The following is a 22,871-nucleotide window of genomic DNA, read 5'->3' on the forward strand; positions in this document are numbered from 1 at the left end:
CCACCAACACCTTCCACATTTCTTCCTCTTTTTCTCTCTACTTCTCTTTTATGAACATAAACACCAAAATCACAAATTCATCATCTAAATTCGGATCGGGAAGCAAACTTCAAAACAAATTACATATTCGTGATCCTCTCTTCATCCTCTACATTTTGATACCAATTTCATCAAGTTTGGGTAACATTTCTAAAACACTAAATTTCTCTAAATTCGTTTTATATACTTGAAATTGTGTTAGTTAGTGTCTATGGCTCGTGTGTAACATGAATATATGTTTTGTTTGCTCGATTTGTGGTTTGGAGTAACTAGTTTGAGTTTTTGAAATGGGTTTGCTTAATCCTTGATTTTGGATGAGTTAATGTTGTTAGATTGTTAAAGTGCATGTTTTAATTGTGTTACTAGTGTCATTAGTCACATTTTGATGTGTAGGTTGATTAAGAAAACTTCAAAAACCCGATTAATGATTTTGTGATGTTTGACTAGGGTTTGATAGTTCTTGACATGAACTTTTGATGCTTGAATGCCATGAAATGTTAATTGTTAGTGTTTAGTAGTAATGTATGCTTCATTACCCTCAAAACGGCATATCATATGTGTGAATTGGATTCCCGAAACTTAAAATGCGATTGATGAACTTGAAACTTTGAAAATGGACTTTTATTGATCACTTGATGAGATTTCGGCTATTGTAAATGATGTTTGTGATTGATGAATTGTGTTTAGTTGTATTCCTTGTAAAAATACCTTTCCGATGATATAAGATACATGTTCTAATTGTTTGCGGATCATAAAATGTGATTGTTTGTATTTTGGTTCGTGACTTGGACCATTTTTCTGCAAACTGCATGATTCCCAGGTATTGCGCGCCGCGCATTTACCCGCGCGCCGCGCAGAATCAGAGATCCCAGATGTTTGCCTTCTTGGTTGAGTTCTGACCAGAAATTGCACTTGGGTGCGCGCCGCGCAACCCAGTGCGCGCCGCGCAAAAGCCCCAGGCCACTCTCTTTTGTTTTTAAATGTCACAAAAATGTTTCCGCTTAACTAAAACTCCGTTTAACATGAAACTTGACTATTAGGCTCTTATATGACTTCTCGTCTTGGGAAAATTGTCGGATACCCGACCCCGTTGACTTTGACTTTGACCAAGTTTGACTTTTAGTCAAACTTAACCAAACGATTATACAATCGTTCTAACATACTTAACTACTTGTATCGTGCATGAAACTTGACAAATTGATTCACATGCTATATTAATCGAGTCGTAACGAGCCATAGGACTAATTGAACACATTTCACCCGACCTTGTGTCGTAACCGGTTAATTGATATAACTTACTTGTTTAGGTCAAGGCTAAGCAACTTTCATGCACACGTTTACTTGTTGAAGTACCTTTATACTCGTGCACTCGAGGTGAGATCATAGTCCCACTTTTTACTCTTTTGAACTTACTTTTGGGATGAGAAAACATAAACGATTCTTTTGAACTAAGTGAACACAAGAACGGGAAAACAAACATTCTACATACGAGTTTAGAACAAAAATCCTCAATCCGATTATCATTAGTTACATCAGATGGTGTAAGCGAGAACTTATGTTATATGGCCATATGGGTTTGACAGCCCTCATCTTTGACGGTTCGCTACCGTTTACGGATGAAATATATTTTCGAGAATCAGTGTTTGTTCTAGCACTATTGATGGGGTATTCAATGGACGGAATGTTAAGTTTTGATAATGGGGTGCTCGTGAATATTAACTTTTAGAATGTACTATTATTCAACTTTGCAAATCTTGTGGTTCGACTTACTTTACTTTTACTCACTTACTCAAACCTATGATTTCACCAACGTTTTTGCGTTGACAGATTCTTCTATGTTTTCTCAGATTTTCACATGGCTATTTGTTACACGCTTCCGCACTCTTTGATTACTTGATTGGAGTCTACCATGCATGCATACGCTAGGGATAGCATTTTTGGATTCAAACTTTTGTCTACTTACTTACGCTATTTATAGCAACTGTGGTTTCAAACTAATTATGTCGCAAGTTATTTCATTCATACTTTATAACTTTGTAAACTTAAACTTATTGTCGATCCGTTTGTTAAACTAAACTTTGTACCTTTCAAATGAACGCGACATAATTTTGGTCAAACGAGTCTCATATAGGGACTACGACCACGCAACGGGACCTAAGTTAACGACGCCGTCAATAACGGTTTTGGTCGGGTCGTTACAAGTGGTATCAGAGCGTTGGTTGTAGGGATCTAGGACGTGCATTAGTGTGTCTGACAGAGTCGTTAGGACGCATTAGTGAGTCTAGACTACAACCAGATAGTTAATCATTGCATTCTGACATACATTTGCTATAGATAGCACTTACTTGACTACCTGTGCATTATACTTGAATCATTCTTAGGAAGAATTTTTAATGGTACCCAACCTTCATCATACGAGCTCGTATTCTGCCACCTTGGTTCGGGAACTCTGACTCCATGGTTGTTATTCACCCCGTCTCATCTTACTATTCATAAGTATTGTAAAGTCACCGTCACTACTCTAGATGAGTATCGTCATCACTGTTTATCGCTACGGTTGCGTACTACTCGTTATCATGACTCGTTACTCTTTTCGTACCTAAATACATTATTGTTTGAATCGAACCGATTTGACGTGAACAATCATTTATACACTTCCCACGGGGAAACGCTTCTTTAGAGTTGTAGAAACTCTTTCGATTTAATACGAGTCACGTTTGAAACGTCGTTACATTTTGTTCATTTTAGATTTTCGCGATAACACGAACTTGAAACTATGGAGTGATGTGGGAATGGAAGTATGAGTTAGCGTAATATAACTACACTCGATCAACGTAGTTATATTACGGTAAGACATACCAAAGTTCTAGTGACGCGTGATGGTGGTTAGACTCGATCAACCTAAACACCACCATGTGCCATGTACATGACTTCACCTTTTCAGGTTTGGACATCCGAAAACTCCGAGAATATTTATAACAACCATACCGGGGACACACCTTCAATTATTGTCAAATTATATTTATGCTTCCGAATGAATTACCAATTCCATTCGACTTCAACCGTATGTCGCACGGGTATACTAGCTCGTCCTCGCGCAGTCTTATTGACTAACTACAATTTACTCGTTATGCTCACATCGGGGCAGAAACTTCTCTTGCATCACCCTCGTACTTCCGGTTCAGGAGGTCCTTATTCTAAATTCTCAATGGAGAGCGACTCTTCACGTCATACAAGTATTCGCCGCGAGGGTGGATAGTCCTAACAATCGTTTTCAAAACCCGATAAGAACTTGCCCCGACGAACGTTTTTGGAAACCGATAAATCTTCCGCGACGCGAATTTTCTTGAGAAACTTGTCCTAGCTAACGTTTTCAATTCCTAGCAAACTTGTTCAATATGCCTTAGGGAAATGTACCCCGTTTCGGATCGAGATCCTCGTTTCACTTCTAGATTTTGGAGTACCTTACAAAAAGCCTCGGGACCGCGTTTAGACATGAGTACCGCGTACCATCCACAACCCGACGGACCGAACAAACATACGATTTAAGTCTTGAAAACCATAATACGAATTTGTATTACCAACTTCAAATTTACTTGAGAAAAGTATTTTCCTTTAACCGAATCCTCGTACTACAATGATTTTCATTCGAGTTTTAACGTCACTCCTTTTGAAACCACATGTGACCGGAAACGTCATTCTCCTTTGTCGAACCAAGTAAACGATGATCAATTCACCGGGGCCGAGGTTATTCATGAGCAACCGAGAAAATTTTTTCATATTCAGGTAAAACCCTACGCGACTCGTAATCACCAAGAGCTACGCCGATGTTAGACGTAAACATTTCAAATTCCGCGTGGGAAACCGCGTCACGTTAAGAGTCGCACCTTGGAAAGGTGCAATCCGTTTCGGGAAACGTAGGAAGCTAAATCCGCTATATTTCGATCCTTTTTGAAATCTTGGGGCGTTTTGGACCCGTTGCTAGCCGTTTAGATTTTCCGACTCATTTTGAGTCTCCGTTTATCCTACATTCTATGAATCAACTTAAAGACGTGTTTTGCGAAACGAGAACTTGTTATCTTCTTTGATGAACTCACTATCGACGATAACCCTCACTTCCTAGGAGGACCGGTTGAAACCATAAATTGTGAAGCCAAACCTTAAAACAACATATGATCCCGACCGTCAAAATTCGTTGAAATACCCTAGGACGTACTTCTCCCTCACTCGTAGAATTGGCAATGCAAGATCTCGAGGAAGATTCAACAACTACTACTTCCAACTAAATTTCGGGACGAAATTTCTTTTGAGGCGTGGATAATGTAACATCCCGCGTTTTTCCGTTAAATTTAATTTTAACACCGTCTTTTTTTTTAAAAACATAATCTTTTGTATTTAAATTAATAGTTTCCGTGAGTAACGTTCATTATATTCCCGCTATTTAATTTTGACATCACCCGTTTACTCGAGCGTTTTAAAAATATTCGTTTGGTTAATTCCCGCACCCGCTTTGAAACATGAGGGACTTAAGTTGACAAGTGGGCAAAGTGGTGACTAGGTCAACTAGTCAACCACTTCACCTCCTCCATTCATTTCCACCAACACCTTCCACATTTCTTCCTCTTTTTCTCTCTACTTCTCTTTTATGAACATAAACACCAAAATCACAAATTCATCATCTAAATTCGGATCGGGAAGCAAACTTCAAAACAAATTACATATTCGTGATCCTCTCTTCATCCTCTACATTTTGATACCAATTTCATCAAGTTTGGGTAACATTTCTAAAACACTAAATTTCTCTAAATTCGTTTTATATACTTGAAATTGTGTTAGTTAGTGTCTATGGCTCGTGTGTAACATGAATATATGTTTTGTTTGCTCGATTTGTGGTTTGGAGTAACTAGTTTGAGTTTTTGAAATGGGTTTGCTTAATCCTTGATTTTGGATGAGTTAATGTTGTTAGATTGTTAAAGTGCATGTTTTAATTGTGTTACTAGTATCATTAGTCACATTTTGATGTGTAGGTTGATTAAGAAAACTTCAAAAACCCGATTAATGATTTTGTGATGTTTGACTAGGGTTTGATAGTTCTTGACATGAACTTTTGATGCTTGAATGCCATGAAATGTTAATTGTTAGTGTTTAGTAGTAATGTATGCTTCATTACCCTCAAAACGGCATATCATATGTGTGAATTGGATTCCCGAAACTTAAAATGCGATTGATGAACTTGAAACTTTGAAAATGGACTTTTATTGATCACTTGATGAGATTTCGGCTATTGTAAATGATGTTTGTGATTGATGAATTGTGTTTAGTTGTATTCCTTGTAAAAATACCTTTCCGATGATATAAGATACATGTTCTAATTGTTTGCGGATCATAAAATGTGATTGTTTGTATTTTGGTTCGTGACTTGGACCATTTTTCTGCAAACTGCATGATTCCCAGGTATTGCGCGCCGCGCATTTACCCGCGCGCCGCGCAGAATCAGAGATCCCAGATGTTTGCCTTCTTGGTTGAGTTCTGACCAGAAATTGCACTTGGGTGCGCGCCGCGCAACCCAGTGCGCGCCGCGCAAAAGCCCCAGGCCACTCTCTTTTGTTTTTAAATGTCACAAAAATGTTTCCGCTTAACTAAAACTCCGTTTAACATGAAACTTGACTATTAGGCTCTTATATGACTTCTCGTCTTGGGAAAATTGTCGGATACCCGACCCCGTTGACTTTGACTTTGACCAAGTTTGACTTTTAGTCAAACTTAACCAAACGATTATACAATCGTTCTAACATACTTAACTACTTGTATCGTGCATGAAACTTGACAAATTGATTCACATGCTATATTAATCGAGTCGTAACGAGCCATAGGACTAATTGAACACATTTCACCCGACCTTGTGTCGTAACCGGTTAATTGATATAACTTACTTGTTTAGGTCAAGGCTAAGCAACTTTCATGCACACGTTTACTTGTTGAAGTACCTTTATACTCGTGCACTCGAGGTGAGATCATAGTCCCACTTTTTACTCTTTTGAACTTACTTTTGGGATGAGAAAACATAAACGATTCTTTTGAACTAAGTGAACACAAGAACGGGAAAACAAACATTCTACATACGAGTTTAGAACAAAAATCCTCAATCCGATTATCATTAGTTACATCAGATGGTGTAAGCGAGAACTTATGTTATATGGCCATATGGGTTTGACAGCCCTCATCTTTGACGGTTCGCTACCGTTTACGGATGAAATATATTTTCGAGAATCAGTGTTTGTTCTAGCACTATTGATGGGGTATTCAACGGACGGAATGTTAAGTTTTGATAATGGGGTGCTCGTGAATATTAACTTTTAGAATGTACTATTATTCAACTTTGCAAATCTTGTGGTTCGACTTACTTTACTTTTACTCACTTACTCAAACCTATGATTTCACCAACGTTTTTGCGTTGACAGATTCTTCTATGTTTTCTCAGGTTTTCACATGGCTATTTGTTACACGCTTCCGCACTCTTTTATTACTTGATTGGAGTCTACCATGCATGCATACGCTAGGGATAGCATTTTTGGATTCAAACTTTTGTCTACTTACTTACGCTATTTATAGCAACTGTGGTTTCAAACTAATTATGTCGCAAGTTATTTCATTCATACTTTATAACTTTGTAAACTTAAACTTATTGTCGATCCGTTTGTTAAACTAAACTTTGTACCTTTCAAATGAACGCGACATAATTTTGGTCAAACGAGTCTCATATAGGGACTACGACCACGCAACGGGACCTAAGTTAACGACGCCGTCAATAACGATTTTGGTCGGGTCGTTACAACATCAATCAATCAACTATCGTGATTACTGGAGAAAATGGGGGTGGGTTCACGACATACTCACCCTATGGAGAAGGGAAGAAGGTACTCCATATCAAGAATCGAATCTACCACCTAACCTTGGAGTACTCGACCCGCTCACCGGCGAACCTGTTCGTAACACCGTTTATACCCTTTTTGCTAGAATTTTTCGTCTTGAGACTACCATTAACGGAACTAGAGAAGATATCTAATCTCTACCTCACACTAATAACCAACCAAGGTTAGTAGAAGAAGTTAAAGAACTCCGAGCTCTAGTGTTAACTTTAGAGAGCACGGTACACAGTTTGCAAGCACCAGCAGTATCACCAACACCAGTCACATCACCAACCTTAGCACCAACATCACTAGTACCACCAATAACAACATCCACATCACTAGCTTCGACATCTCATTCTGTACATTGAGTATAATCATCATTCAACATGACGTTCTACATCATTTATCTTTGTTCGACATGATGATTATGTAAACTCTAATGTTTTAGAGATTATATATTCTTGTTCAAACGGTAAATCAAATGAGTTTAATATCATATTGACTCATTAAATCCATGATTATATCTGAAGAAAATATATATATATTTCCATAAAGATTGTAATTAAAAATTCTTTCGTACAAACTGTTAATGGTGAAAATATTTTAACGGGTAGGTAATACCCGAGGAATATTTAGATTTCACATTAATAAGTTACACTGTACATTCTTTGAATCTAATTCAACGGTCATTTATTATCCTACTTACATCCACCGATATACGTATCTATTCACCGCAGAATAACCATTTTCATTCAATTTTGTAATTGGATTTTGACCTATCAGAATCCGACAAGTGGCATAATGAAGAAAACATTTTACAAAATAAAATTTGTTAGAAACAAACAAATTAATTATGAGAAGAATTTTGTTAATAATCCACGCTAACTGTTCCTAGCTAACTGTTCCTAGCTAACTGGTTACATTTTATTTTTTTCGCAATTTAATTATCGCAATTTACATTCTAGTAATTTTATTTATCGTCATTTAATTTCTGTTATTTATTTCACGCACTCACGTATACAAGGTTTTGACATATCATATCAACGCATCTATGTATATTATTTGGAATAACCATAGACACTCTATATGCAGTAATGATCGAGTTCTCTATACAGGGTTGAGGTTGATTCTCAAATAATATATATAGTTTGAGTTGTGATCGAGTCTGCGACATGTACACGGGTCACGATATGTATTAATTAATTCGAATGTTATATATTAAACTATATATGAATTATTGGACTGTCAACTGTGGACTATCGACTGAGGACTAATAACATTGGACAATTAAAATGAATTAAAATATTGATTATAACATATGAAACTAAACAATTTTTCAAGTTTGCCACTTGATTTCATCTTAAACCTCATTTGTATCTTGACGATTACAATCTGCGTTCAAAACCTTTCATGACTCTTCAAAACACCTCGATCGAGAGGATGAACCAACCGCACTTCAACTATTAAAGAAAAGATTGATGCATATCGTTATGCACCTACAAACACTCGGAACCTGAGTAAACGTTTAACACGTATCTGTGCTAGCTCCTTTTGCATTGTTATTAGTGAAAATAACATTGTAATTCTTTTTCAAAGTAGCCAATTTTGTCACAGCTTTAGCAAATCAACTTCGAATTTCATTTGGATTAGTCTATTTTTGTCACAGCTCCAGCAAATCAATTTCGACCTTTCTTTCAAAACAACCATATTATAACCTTGATATATATACGTACTCTTTTGTTGTTACCGGGGAACCTTTTATATTCCACCATACTACCATCAGCGTTTAATCATCTAAAAAAAAAAAACACAATTCTCCTGAAAACATCTTACATTGATAACCGATGATTCAGATATCGTAGCATTAAATGCATAGGAAACAGAAAAATTGTAGATGGCCTTAATGGCCAAGAGTTTGATGATAAAGAATGGAGTGTTGGGAACGCTCGATAGAAAAATTTAGTAATGAAAAACGGATTGAGCTAACCATGAAGGAGACCAAGGACAAATACAAGGACCAAACTCTATATTCAAAGAATCCAGGTAATTCTGGATCCGTCAAAATCTTTAGAGAATATCTTGTTCCGAAGTCATGTTAAAATCTTGCAGAAAATTTTTCTTCATAAACCTTCGACCTTAGGAATTCCAAAATATCATCATAAATATCTTCGATATTTCTGAGGATATTTTCATAAATATTCTTGTCCGAAATTATATACCTCTTCGTACTCTCGGTGTTCCATTATATTGGAAACTTCTGTAAAATCTAAGTATAAACTATGAATGAATTGTGGAGAAGTGTTGGGAATTGAAGCATGGGTTAATATAATATAATGACGCCCGACCAACGTGATTATATTATAGTAAGTCATGCGGAGTTTCTAATGAAACATGATGATGGTTCACAGTGAATCATACCATCATCATGTGCTATGTTACATCACTCTTTCATTCTAAATAACCTCTGAACATACCAAGAAAATATATTTTTGATAGCTCTATTCTCAGTGATTCTGGTAATTTGACAAATCAAATCGTGCTATCACCTTTCCTTTCTGTATAATATATTATGATTATTCAAAACTTCATACCTACAAGTTCTGGACCATTATTCGCTTGAATTGAAGTCGAGAAGAGAAAACAAGAGCATGGAGCTCTGAAACATAACAAGAAATATAAAGCCAGACACAAACACAGAAATTACAAACTTTGTATACCAATGCATATTGCAATATAAAGACTCGGAAGAACTAAAAACACTATAAACCCAAGAGCGTAGTAGAAGTAAACTGATTCCTCTGGAGTAAGATGGAAAAGGAGAATGATTGTTGCGATAGTAAGGATAAGGACAAGGATCAGAACTGGATTAAGCATTTTCATAATCTTTTAGATGTATGAATTAAGAAAGAAAATATAGGAATGGTGAGAATAATGGAACGGAAGAGTTTAATTTATAATAGAAATATCAGACAGATTAAAAGAGGCAGATCACCGTATTTAATTATAGAGATCTTAATTTTCTTACTCGCCGAAGAATCAAATCTTTTAGATTTCGAAGATTTTCTTTAAATCCCTTGAATTCCGGAAGTCAACAAAGACAACGTCAGAAGTTAAGATGCACCTTATTTTCTTTTAAATTCATCCGTTATCACGTCAAAAGTTAAGACGAATCTTTGATTCCTAATTTCACTCTTTGGTAATAGCTTCACTCATACGCTTCGAGTAATCGAATTATTTTATACATATTACTTATTAGTAATAAAACTCTATTTATCAACTCATATTCGTCATGAAAACATTTTTAGTGTTAGCCATGACCACCTCACTCAAATTTCGGGACGAAATTTCTTTAACGGGTAGGTACTGTGACGACCCGGAAATTTTTGACCAAATTTAAACTCAATCTTTACATGTTTCCGACATGATAAGCAGAGTCTGTAATGTTAAAAACTTTGAACTGTGTTTAATATATTCATTTGACCTTGACTATTCCCGACGATCCACGAACAATTAATTGTAAATAGATACATATATATATATATATATATATATATATATATATATATATATATATATATATATATATATATATATATATATATATATATATATTTATAATAATTTGAAATATTATTTGAAATAATAAATAATTTTATTGATGAAAATAAATATGTAAAATAATATGTGATGTAGTGAAAACTATTATTATAAATATATATGTATATATATATATATAATTATATATATAAATATTACTCGTAAATATATAAAATTATATTAAACCTATTTGTTTAAAAATATATATTATATTTATTTTAGTAAGTTAAACTTGCTATTTAAAAACTGTTTATATATAGAAGGAGAAGATATTAAAAATAAGTGATTTCGAGCCTAATTAATAAACGTCAGTAACACTCGGTTGACGTTTTGTTAGTTTCTATATAGATATAATACATGTTCATGAAAATTTAAAATAAAAGTTTAACTGTAAATCGATTACGAAGATTTTAGGTTTGATAAATATATTTTTTACTTTTTTTAGATTAAATGTTAGTACTCCGTACATGTTAAATGGAACAAAAAATAAATAATTAATAAACCTTTTTGATCAGTTTTCAATCAGGTAATGACTGAAATAATTAAATATACTTAAACTAAAAATTTGGGATTTTTTTTGATCACTTTTATATATTAACTGTTTAGCAATGGACACGATGTACATTCGAGCTAAAAGTGTCGGCACAATGATTCAAAAGTGAGGCGGCTAATTTCTAAATCATTGAGATATTACTGTGTTATGATTTATATCCTCACCACTTGACATATATTTATAATATGCATATGATATATATGTACATACACCTTAATCAATCAACACACTTTCTTCATCACTTCCCTTTCACCCCATCAATCACCTACGGCACACACCTCCATGAATCACCCATCAACCGGTCACTTGACACCACGGCTTAACCAACATCGAACACAAACACCTCTTGATCTAAACTCCAAATCGAACACCACTTGTGAGTTAACTGTTACTAACTTAGTTTTATGCTTCCTATTTGATAACCACACATCTTCAACCCTCGCCACCACCATCAATTCATGCTATTACGACTGCGTTAGGTTCTGTTACAATCAACCAATATCAACCTCACGACCACCATGCCAACCCGTTTACTTAATGTAGCTATTTTCTAATCATGATCTATTCCAACAAAACCCAAATTTGTTCGACTCATTACTACCACTTTATCCTGTTGTATAGCTTAAACACCACCATCATGGAACCTCGCAACCACCTAATAATATCATGCCTCGTGAACCACCACCCTAGAGCCACCTCAAGAATCATCGCCACCATAGTTGTAAACTGCAGCTCATTATTATTTTTGTATTCCTTCAAAACCACACCACCGGTACCACCATAAATAAGCCAACACACTTCACCCATATCGACCACCTCTCTACTTTCTTTCTTCTTCTTCAACAATACGACCACCACGAATTACCTCGTTACACCAACTGTGTATTGTTTTTATTTTTTTGACCGATCACCACAACAAACACCACCACAGTATTGCTTGTTGCTATTCCAAAACCGTTTCTTGTTATAATAATGATGATGGTGATGATAAAGATTCGAAGATGATGAGTGATGGTGGTCTGCCGCAAATACTGTTCTACTACCGTTGTTTCTGTTAAGTTCTAACACTCGAGAAAGATGATGAATAGTTGATGTTAATGATGTAACGAAGAAAACGATAGTAATTTGAATGATATTGTTGCCGATATATTTTGTTCACCACCAACGAAACACTTCCATCAACCACCATCATCTTTATAACATATTTTCGTTTTCTATTTTGGCCAGAAAAACCCAACACCATCGAAAGTTCTAACGGTTGCTGCACCTGCTTACTTCGTTACTGTTTCTGTTAAATATTGATGTTGATACAGTTAACAAGATGATGAATAGTATAATCCTGATTATGATGTTGATCAAGATTATGGAAGGATGTATTGATGATGATGATGAAAGAACAATGAAGAAAAGTGATACAGTTTATATTATTTTATTTTTTTTGTCGGTCGAACCCTACAACTCCACAATCACGATCGGGTTTAATTAAAACGTGTAGTGGGCTTAATGAATGGTAGATGATCGGGCCTAATACAAATAAGATTGGGTTTAGCTTGTTGGACTAGAAACAGAAGCGTAAGGGTTATATAGATATAACCCATAATATAAAACAGAAAATAATAAATAGAGGAGTGGTTAGTCACTTGGTATGGAATGAGAGGTCTCGTGTTCGAGCCCGGGCAGTGGTGTTTTATTTTTAGAGCTCCTTTCTTCAAAGGTTGTACTCTTTTATTATTATTTTTATTAATATGATTATTATTATTATTATTATTATTATTATTATTATTATTATTATCATTTTATAAGTATTATTACTAGCATGATTATTATTATTATTATTATTATTATTATTATTATTATTATTATTATTATTATTATTATTATTATTATTATAACACATAAAGATTTTGTACATAAAAATATACTTAATATATATATACATAATTATATTAATATTACCTATAATTATATAGCAAACATATTAACATTTTTATTATATATATATACAAAATAAATATATATAATATATAATTTAAGATATAATATATAAAAATAAATAAAATATATATTGGAATTAGTACAAATTCTATATAAACTACAACACTAAATATAAATATTATATAACTGATAGGTGGAATTATTTGATTACCATTATACGTGTTAATATATATATATATAAATGATATAGGTTCGTGAATCTGAGGCCAACCATGCATTGTTCAATATAGTCATATGTATTTTTACTACAAAATACATTAGGTGAGTTCATTTGATTCCCTTTTACTCTTTACATTTTTGGGACTGAGAATACATGCGCTGTTTTTATAACTGCTTTATTAAATGCTTTTGAAATATATTTTGAACTGAGAATACATGAAATACTTTTATAATTGTTTTACGAAATAGACACAAGTAATCGAAACTACATTATATGGTTGAATTATCGAAATCGAATATGCCCCTTTTTATTAAGTCTGGTAATCTAAAAATTAGGGAACAGACACCCTAATTGACGCGAATCCTAAAGATAGATCTATCGGGCCCAACAAGCCCCATCCAAAGTACTGGATGCTTTAGTACTTCGAAATTTATATCATGTCCGAAGGAGGATCCCGAAATGATGGGGATATTCTTATATGCATATTGTGAAAGTCGGTTACCAGGTGTTCAATCCATATGAATGATATTTTTGTCTCTATGCATGGGACGTATGTTTATGAGAAATGGAAATATGAAATCTTGTGGTCTATTAAAATTATGAAATGACTATTTATGTTAAACTAATGAACTCACCAACCTTTTGGTTGACACTTTAAAGCATGTTTATTCTCAGGTACGAAAGAAATCTTTCGCTGTGCATTTGCTCATCTTAGAGATATTACTTGGAGTCATTCATGACATCTTTCAAAAGACGTTGCATTCGAGTCGTTGAGTTCATCAAGAGTATTATTAAGTCAATTATAGTAAGATATATTACGAAATGGTATGCATGTTGTCAACATTCGAGGTAATGAAAGATTGTCTTTTCAAAAACGAATGCAATGTTTGTAAAATGTATCATATAGAGGTCAAGTACCTCGTGATGTAATCAACTGTTGTGAATCGTTTATAATCGATATGGACTTCGTCCGGATGGATTAGGACGGGTCTTTACACATTAAGACCAGATGAGGCTGAAGTATCCGTAATTGTTTCCCGAGGAAACTACTTCAGCGGACGATCACTAAAATTTCGGGACGAAATTTTCAATAACAGGTGGGTAATGTAACAACCCTGATTTTTCCGTTACTTCCGTTAACCTTCCGTTAGTTTATTTAACAGCGATTATTTAACTTTTATGTGTTTATGTGTAATAAATGCATACTTGACCTTTGGAGGGTTACAATAATTAATATGGGTTGATATTAATTCAAATAAATATTTTGGATAGTGAAATATGATAAAAACGATACGATTTTGATAATAGTTTTTTGAGCAACAAAACGCTCGGGTTTATTTTAATAATTAATTTTATTAATTATTAACTTTTTAAAATATTTAATTTATTAGGTTTTTAATAAATTAAGCGATTGGTTGCGTTTAACGATTGGGTTAGCGTTTCGGGCCTTCGGTACGACTAAACGACACTTAAAACGGACCACGAATATGCGCTTTTGCAAAACAAGAGCCTGGGATAATCATAGAGGGCCCCATTCGGCCGACCCCCTCCCCCTCACCCCTTATGTTGTTAATTTTTACTACTTTAGGGGCTTAAGTGTTAATAAGGAGAGTTAGAGCTTGATATAAATGCTTAAGTGATAACCTAAAACACTGTAACCCTCACAAACATGTCATACCAGTCGACCTTTTTAGCTCCTCCCTCCCTTTGGCTACCGTCGACCTTCAACACCACTACCACCATCAATTTTCAATTTTTGATTAAACCTTGAACATCAAACTTGCAATTCTCGAACTCCTCTACGCGTTGGTATAATTCTTTTAGCGATCTAAGGTATATTTACATGAACCCTAATTCTTAAAATCTGATTTTTATAAGAGTTTCATAGTTATGTTGTCAATTGCTCAAGTCTATACGCGTACGTGTTAATTGTTATCGTTATTTTGATTGTTTGATGCGCTAGGGTTTAAAAACGAATTTGTTTTTCTTTGATCAGAAAAATTAAGTTTTTCAAATGTTAATTATTATGTTATAATCAGATTCCTTGCAAAAAAAACTATTGAGTTTAGGCTTTGGATTCGCTTGATTTCGTTTCCGTATGATTAAGTTATGTCAATTTGAATTATCGTTGTGTTTTTGTTGCTTGATCAGAATTCTGGTATTGATAGACAACGAATTGGCATATGAGACTTATACCACTGGGAATATAATTTAAAAAAACTTAATTTAGACTAGGATATCATGTCGTTTGCTTATGTATAGCCTGAGATATGCTTGAATTAGTGTAAAAGTAGTTTTATACAGCACTTGCATGAAAATAACCTTGTATGATAAAATTTGTTAACTTCTGTGATTAAAGCTTTGCATATTTGAAATGTAGACAAAAATTACTTCATCTTTCATGTAGATATCATAGGCTAATTGTATCTAGATCTTCGGATAATCGCGTGCGAATGTGACTAGCTAAATGAGAATCGAATCTGCAAATTGCTCACTGTTTTATACTCTGTGGATTGTGTTTATTGATTGAGCATCTATGCTTCTGGAAATGAAACTTAACATGATATTTGACTTATTGTTAGTTTATGTCAATCTATGAAACCTTATGAATTGGGCACAATAGAGCCATACTTTATGTGAATTCTGATTTGAGCTAAAAACTGAATGTTAAACTTGCACAAATAAACTGTGCAAATTGGCTAAACAAAAGTTACTAGATTTTTATATGTGTTACTTTGATTTGTCCTTGAACTATGGCCACTGGTCTTGTATCAATTTCATGTTCCTAACTCCGGTTATAGCCAAAATGAAATCAGTGCGCGGTCAGAAACTGACTTGGCAAACCCCAAATGTATCCCTTCTGATTCCTGACTTTTAATTATCGTATGAGTCCCTGGCCGGACTTTTTGGAATCTATTTTAAGTATATTTATGATCTGGAGTTTTCCATGTTTACTTGAATTTTGTACTATGAGATAATGTGCTAAGTGTGCTACGTGTTCATGAACTTTGTGCATAACGATAAACTGAAATTGTGAAAATGATCATTCATGACCTAAAACGTATTGTTTGACTTAGGTTTGACATGTTGACCAATATTTGACATGAACATACTTATGTTGACTTTGGTTGACCACATTGACCAAGTTTGACTTTCGGTTGACTTTGTTTCACTTGCGTGAATTACTTGACTATATGTTGACTTTTACTTTGAAACGCGTCGAGTCGAGCAATAAGACAACGTACACTATGAAACCACCCTTATTTAAGATACATATACTTAGGTTGCATTATTCAGCTGTAAACCGTACAAGTTAATTGTCCACTTTTCAATCCGAGCTTTATTCAAAGGTGAGTCTATAGTCCCGCTTTTTACATGTTTTCAGGGATGAGAATACACGCTGTTATACTTACATTTTCAAATGCTTTTGTATTGACATGAGAACTATATATGCATATTGAGTTTGTTCAAAAAGCCTCTAGCTTGAATACTTTTAATATCATCGGTGTAAGCACAATTTAGATGGACGGATCCGTTAGGTTGACAACCTCACCCGCTATAAAAACTGTGGTGCCTTTTGCTTTTAACATTAAATAAATTTGAACAAGTGTATAACATTTTACGAGGTAAGGCGGGTATAGCGGCTTCTATACTCGGGTCATTGCTAGTATTCAGGTGCTCATATTATGCAAATGTTTTATGACTTTGTGTTGTACTCGTAAAATCTCATGGTCAAGGAACTTAAACTATTTTCTGACAACTGTTTTTCAGATACTACACAACGTTATTTGAAACTGTGGTTTACGAACAATTGAGATAGAAACTTGTCTTGGTATTGTCTACAAATATTTGAAGCTTGACATGATAGTGTCAACAAACTTTTAAACGGGACACGGAGCTGTTTACAAACTTTTAACATTGAACCTTGGTGGTCTTCCACTATTAAACGTTTTCGAAATGTATATCTTAAACATACCGTATTGTTTACTTAAAACCTGTAGATTCACTCAACATTATTGTTGATCCATTTTGCGTGTTTTATTCTCAGGTATTAATTGCTTCCGCTGTAAATTGTTGCCGTTACATAGAAGTCAAGCCAAGCACTGGGACCAGAGTTAACGTTCCGTCAAAGGGATTTTGACGGGGTGTTACATTTTGTGCACGAGATATGTGCACGATTATTTAAAAATCGCGAGGCAACCTACGGGGGAGAAAAGGATACGAACCTACTCTGCTAAGCATTATGAAAATTGGTTTCGTACACGAGATAGGTGTACTGTATTTGAATCTTGTGTTCTATCAAAATGATGAATTTTATTGTTTACAATAAACTTATGAACTCACCAACCTTTTGGTTGACACTTGAAAGCATGTTTATTCTCAGGTATGAAAGAAATCTTCCGCTGTGCATTTGCTCATTTTAGAGATATTACTTGGAGTCATTAATGACATAATTCAAAAGACGTTGCATTCGAGTCGTTGAGTTCATCAAGATTATTATTAAGTCAATTATAGTTAGATATATATTATGAAATGGTATGCATGCCGTCAACTTTCAATGTAATGAAAGTTTGTCTTTTTAAAAACGAATGCAATGTTTGTAAAATGTATCATATAGAGGTCAAGTACCTCGCGATGTAACCAAATGTAATGTATTCATCCTGGTGGATTAGGACGTGTCCTTTCACACAGTTTCCTCAAACTTCCTATCAACATCTTCAATTGCCATTCCAGTATAACCAGTCATTTCCGTATCAGATGATATATCCATTTCAAGTTCCCAAGACGAGAAAGAAATGTACATATAAACAGTTCTTAGGCTGCAAACCTCCTTAGTACAGCGGTCACACAAACCCTACAATGACACTTAATTGGTTAAGAGAAGTGGAGTGGGCATTAGAAGTATGTTTTTGTGAACCTGAACCTAGAGTGTTATTTGCTGGTAGGCTTCTCAAAGGTGAAGCAATGGAATGGTGGGACTTTAATACTGCATATTTTCCCAAAGAACAGATCAGTCAAATAACCTGGGAAAAATTCGCTGCTAAGGTTCGTGAGCAGTATTGTTCTGAGTATGAGATGGAAAGATTAAAAACTGAGTTTCTGAGTATGAAGATGACAGAAAGCATGACGATTGATGAGGTTTTTAGATACTTCACCTCTAACTTGAGGTTCGTCCACCAGTGGGTACCGATTGAGAAGGATAAAATCCAGCATTTTATGCGGGTGATTAAGCCGGAATACATATTTAAAAAAAAAATTAGCGGTGTCACAATACATACACGTATAATTATTCCACTCACCTTGTCACTATGGTGAATAGTGAAACGAAATCCTGCAACCTTCAATGCAATGTACCTATTACATTAATTATACAATTAAACACACAAATAAGTTGAACTACTTACCAACTCATAACTCCTTGTGCATTTATGACTCATAGTGCAATTATGACCCATTTGCAATACTAACACCCACCCTAGGTTAAGACTATCACAAATCACTAATAGCTAGTGATTATAGTCTAAACACACCAACTAACACAAGTTTTGAGTGATTAAATTCTCATTTTGCTAGTTGGGTCACACAATACCTATTTGACCCATTTCAAGGTCAATACTTGCATTTGGGCCACCCATGAACCCTAATGACACCCATTTCACTAACACCAAGTGTGCTAGTGATTTAACCAACCTTTAAGACTCACTAACCCCAATTAACAACATCAAACCCTAATTCACGAGTCTTTGAGTCTAAGTGTACAAATCTTACCCAAAATCCCCAATTTAACATGGAAATGGGTCTTACACTCAACCCATAACTAAAACCCTAGCCATAATTCAAATTGAGCACTAGAACTTGAAATTGAAACTTACCACAACACCAAAACGTAGCTAGTAAGTAGATGGAACAAGATTCAAGCTCTAAATTAGTAGAACTAACTTCTTCTTCCTTGAATCAAGCTCTCTCTCTCTCTCTCTCTCTCTCTCTCTCTCTAAAGCTCTCTCTCTCTTGTTGGGAGTGTTTTAAAGGATAAGGTTTGAGATAGAAATGAGATCCAGATTTGATCTCAAGCTTTAAATACGTCCACATGTGAAAAGACCAAAGTGCCCTTCTTATCTTTACAAAATAACTCAAAAACCCAGATTCTGGCACAGGAACGTCGTTCATGAAACAGGAACGTCGTTCCTCCCCTACGTAAATCAATAACGTCGTTCCTCAAAGGGGAACACCGTTCATCTATTTACACAATTCTTCATTACACAACGTCGTTCTTGGACTTTGAGACGTCGTTCCACCATTTGAAACGTCGTTCCTCTATATGGAACGTCTTTCCACCTCTGTTTAAGATCTGGGGTGTTACACATAGACATATCCATGAGTTCATCACAAACAACTAAGTCATCTGGTCTCGATACATGTTGCAAAACAAATCCTAGCCCGTCATTTTTTAAACAAATAACAACTGAAAAAATTATGGCAAAAGCATCTCGCGATCGCGACCTTGGGTCTCGCGGTCGCGAGTCCACCAGCTTCAGTAACTTCGGTTTTTTTCTTCTTGCTTTCAATTTGCCATCGTGCCCGTAAATCGAGCCTAAGCTCTGATACCACTTGTTAGGAATCCGTAAGGCCCCAACAAGACATGTGATTTAGATCAATCATTAACCCACAAAGGATAAATGAATAATAAAGCATAAAGTGATAAAGATAAATGACACAGGATTTAGCGTGGTTACATCTCAACTTCAAAACACGGAGAAAAGTTTACTCCATGAGTGCAAACCAGAGATTTTTCATTATAATTTTCGTGTACATTGTTATGGGTTACATTGGGTTCTATTTATAGGCAAAAACAAACAAGGAAACAACTTTGAGAACAAGTTTCCTCAATCAATTAACTTCTTGCCACCCAGCACTAAACTTGCGATCGCGAGTCTTCTCATTTATTTTTCTCACGATCGCGAAATCAGTAGTAGCACTTGTTCCTTTATTTGCTTTTTCTTCGCTCTCAACAAATTTGTGATAAAATTTGCGAAATTAAGCAATCATTAAAATGATGTCAAGGGAGAAAAATAGGTGAAACGAGGTCAGGGGAATGGCAGAACAGGTTACAATTGTATCTGATGAACGCCCCAACAAAGAGGAGAGCGGCAGGAGAAAAAGTGGTCCTTATAATACAAGTCAAAGGCTTGATCTCGAATCGGAAGACATGTCAAAGGAGAAATGGGTCATAGAAACATGATTGGATTCGAACTCGAGACCTCTTGCAATAAATTCAGGTCTTCAACTACTGGACTATCTTCTGATGGTCGGACAAAGTATGGAAATTTCATAAAATCGTCCATGATATTACACAAAATCGGATCCGAGAATGGAAGTCTTAAAAGCAAGTAGATAAAGGACATACGAGTTTATTATCAACAGTTAGAGATATCTCTTCGAAGAACACATATATAGTTTTAATCATATAATAGTTCTCTCGATTAATTAATCAAGTTTCTTTTGAACTATGAATAATTATTTTGTACTGTAAAAGAATTAAAAGATGTTACAAAATAAAGAGTTTCAGCAATTTATTTTCTACCTTTATCTATAAAAAATGAAAAATAATAATCATAGCGCTAAGGGCTATGGAATGTTGTATAAAACCTTATTACTCCCCGATTAATTCACGATTACTTGTTATTAAGAACAATCTGTTTCGATTATCCATAATCCGTTTAATTAATCGGTCAACGTCGGGTGATGTGTTCAAATCGGATTTGTTGATCAAAGTCCGTTAAAGTCAAAATTTGTTCACATTCTCTTGTGAATTTAAACTAAAAATTTAAGAGTTTTTGAACAAAATGAACGATTTTAGACAATTATGTTAAAGTTTATGATTACGTTTATAGTTTTCTTCTATATTTACACATATAATTTTGAAATTTTTTATTTAATGTATAAAAAAACAATCTGATTAATTCTTGATTAATTTCCGAATTACCGATTACTCTTTTCAAAATCCCGATTGATTAATTCTCGAATAGTGAATTTTCAACCTTGGCTATGGTTAAGCATGCAAAGTTCATATGTTTAACATAAAATTATATATTTTCATGAATAAATTGAGTGTTTAAATTTAAGTATGCAAAGTATGTTATAATATAAAAAATTAACATTTTGCAATAAATGTTTAAACGTAATTTATTATAAGGCTACGTTTATCAAATTCTAAATTTCACAGGTTCGGGGTGATTAATAGGATGGCAATGGACGAGAAAAAACCCGTGACCTGCGAGTACCCGATCCGTGATGAGCGGGTAAAATCATAAAATCTTACCCACGGGTATGAGTAAAAAATTATACCCGCTAATGGGTCGCAGGTACATACTACTCGCCGCGGGTAAAACACGATCCGCTAATACATGAGATTTTTTTATTTATCCGTGAATTTATACATACAATTATCAATATAAAAGGGATTTGACTTTTAATGCAATAATGATTAAAATATAATATTACATATAAGTAAAAAAAATTGACTTTCACGTCATTTTACACACGTTAATTGTACATATTCTATATAATTAATAAAATTTTCAAACTTTAAAAAAAATTAATGAAGTTGTATATTATTATTATTACCCGCGTGTTTACCCGCGGGTCACCGGTATCCACAAGTCACGAGCATGGGCGAAATATGTTTACCCGCAGGCGGGTAACGGGTCTCAACGAGCAAAAAAACAACCCGACGGGCGGGTCGCGGGTATATAGAACCCGTGCCCGTCGCCCGCGGGCATCATCTCTAGGGTTGAAGAATGGTGGCGTAAAAGATAAGGTGAAAGAAAAGGCTAAGAAGAAGGTTCCTTCGGGAGATTCGTTTGGATTACGAGACTACATTGAAGATGAAGAGGATGGGATTGTGATCCAAAATTCTTTCAAAGGCGCTCCGGAGGTTGGGTCTTGCAAGTGGTCTTACGTGGGCTTGAGTTCGAGTCAAACGTTAGAGAAAGGTGGCTTTTTTATGAGTTTAGGGAGAGTGATTTGTGTCCCCTTGCTTCGGGTTCTCCCGTCGGTGAGGGGACTGACAACGACTCGTCATTTTCTTTCAAGGCTTGCATAGATGTAGGTACCGTCAACAACAACAAAAGTGACGAGGTCTCTTTGTCGTGTCCCACCGTTAGGATCGAGGATGACGTCATCGGTTAGGTGTGTTAGTTCATTTTACTTAAGGGTCTGTTGCCTTTGTATTTTTACATTTCTTTGATGGTCTTGTTTGGGTGTTTTTTGGTTTGTGGTTTGACTCAAGATTAGTTAACTTCTATTTGGTTAGATCGGTTTTGGATTAGTTTGCTAATCTTGAGCCTCGTCGGGTTTTGCTTGTTTTTGTTCCTTGTACTTTCTTTTTTTTCATTCCGAGAAAAATTATGTTTTATATAGTTCTCGTTTTTAGAAAAAAAGGTTACGTTTATCATTTTACATCCTCCATAAAAATTAATATAAAACTTAAAGTTTAGTAAAGGCCTTTTTCCTTTTATTTTTCTTTAATTATTTTTTTTTTCTTCGGGAAAAAAAGAATTTATATGTAACCAATTTTCTTTGATTATTGATATCGATATCGATTGATTATTGATTG

Source organism: Rutidosis leptorrhynchoides, chromosome 3 (genome assembly GCF_046630445.1).
Source record: "Rutidosis leptorrhynchoides isolate AG116_Rl617_1_P2 chromosome 3, CSIRO_AGI_Rlap_v1, whole genome shotgun sequence".
Classification (NCBI taxonomy): Eukaryota; Viridiplantae; Streptophyta; class Magnoliopsida; order Asterales; family Asteraceae; genus Rutidosis; species Rutidosis leptorrhynchoides.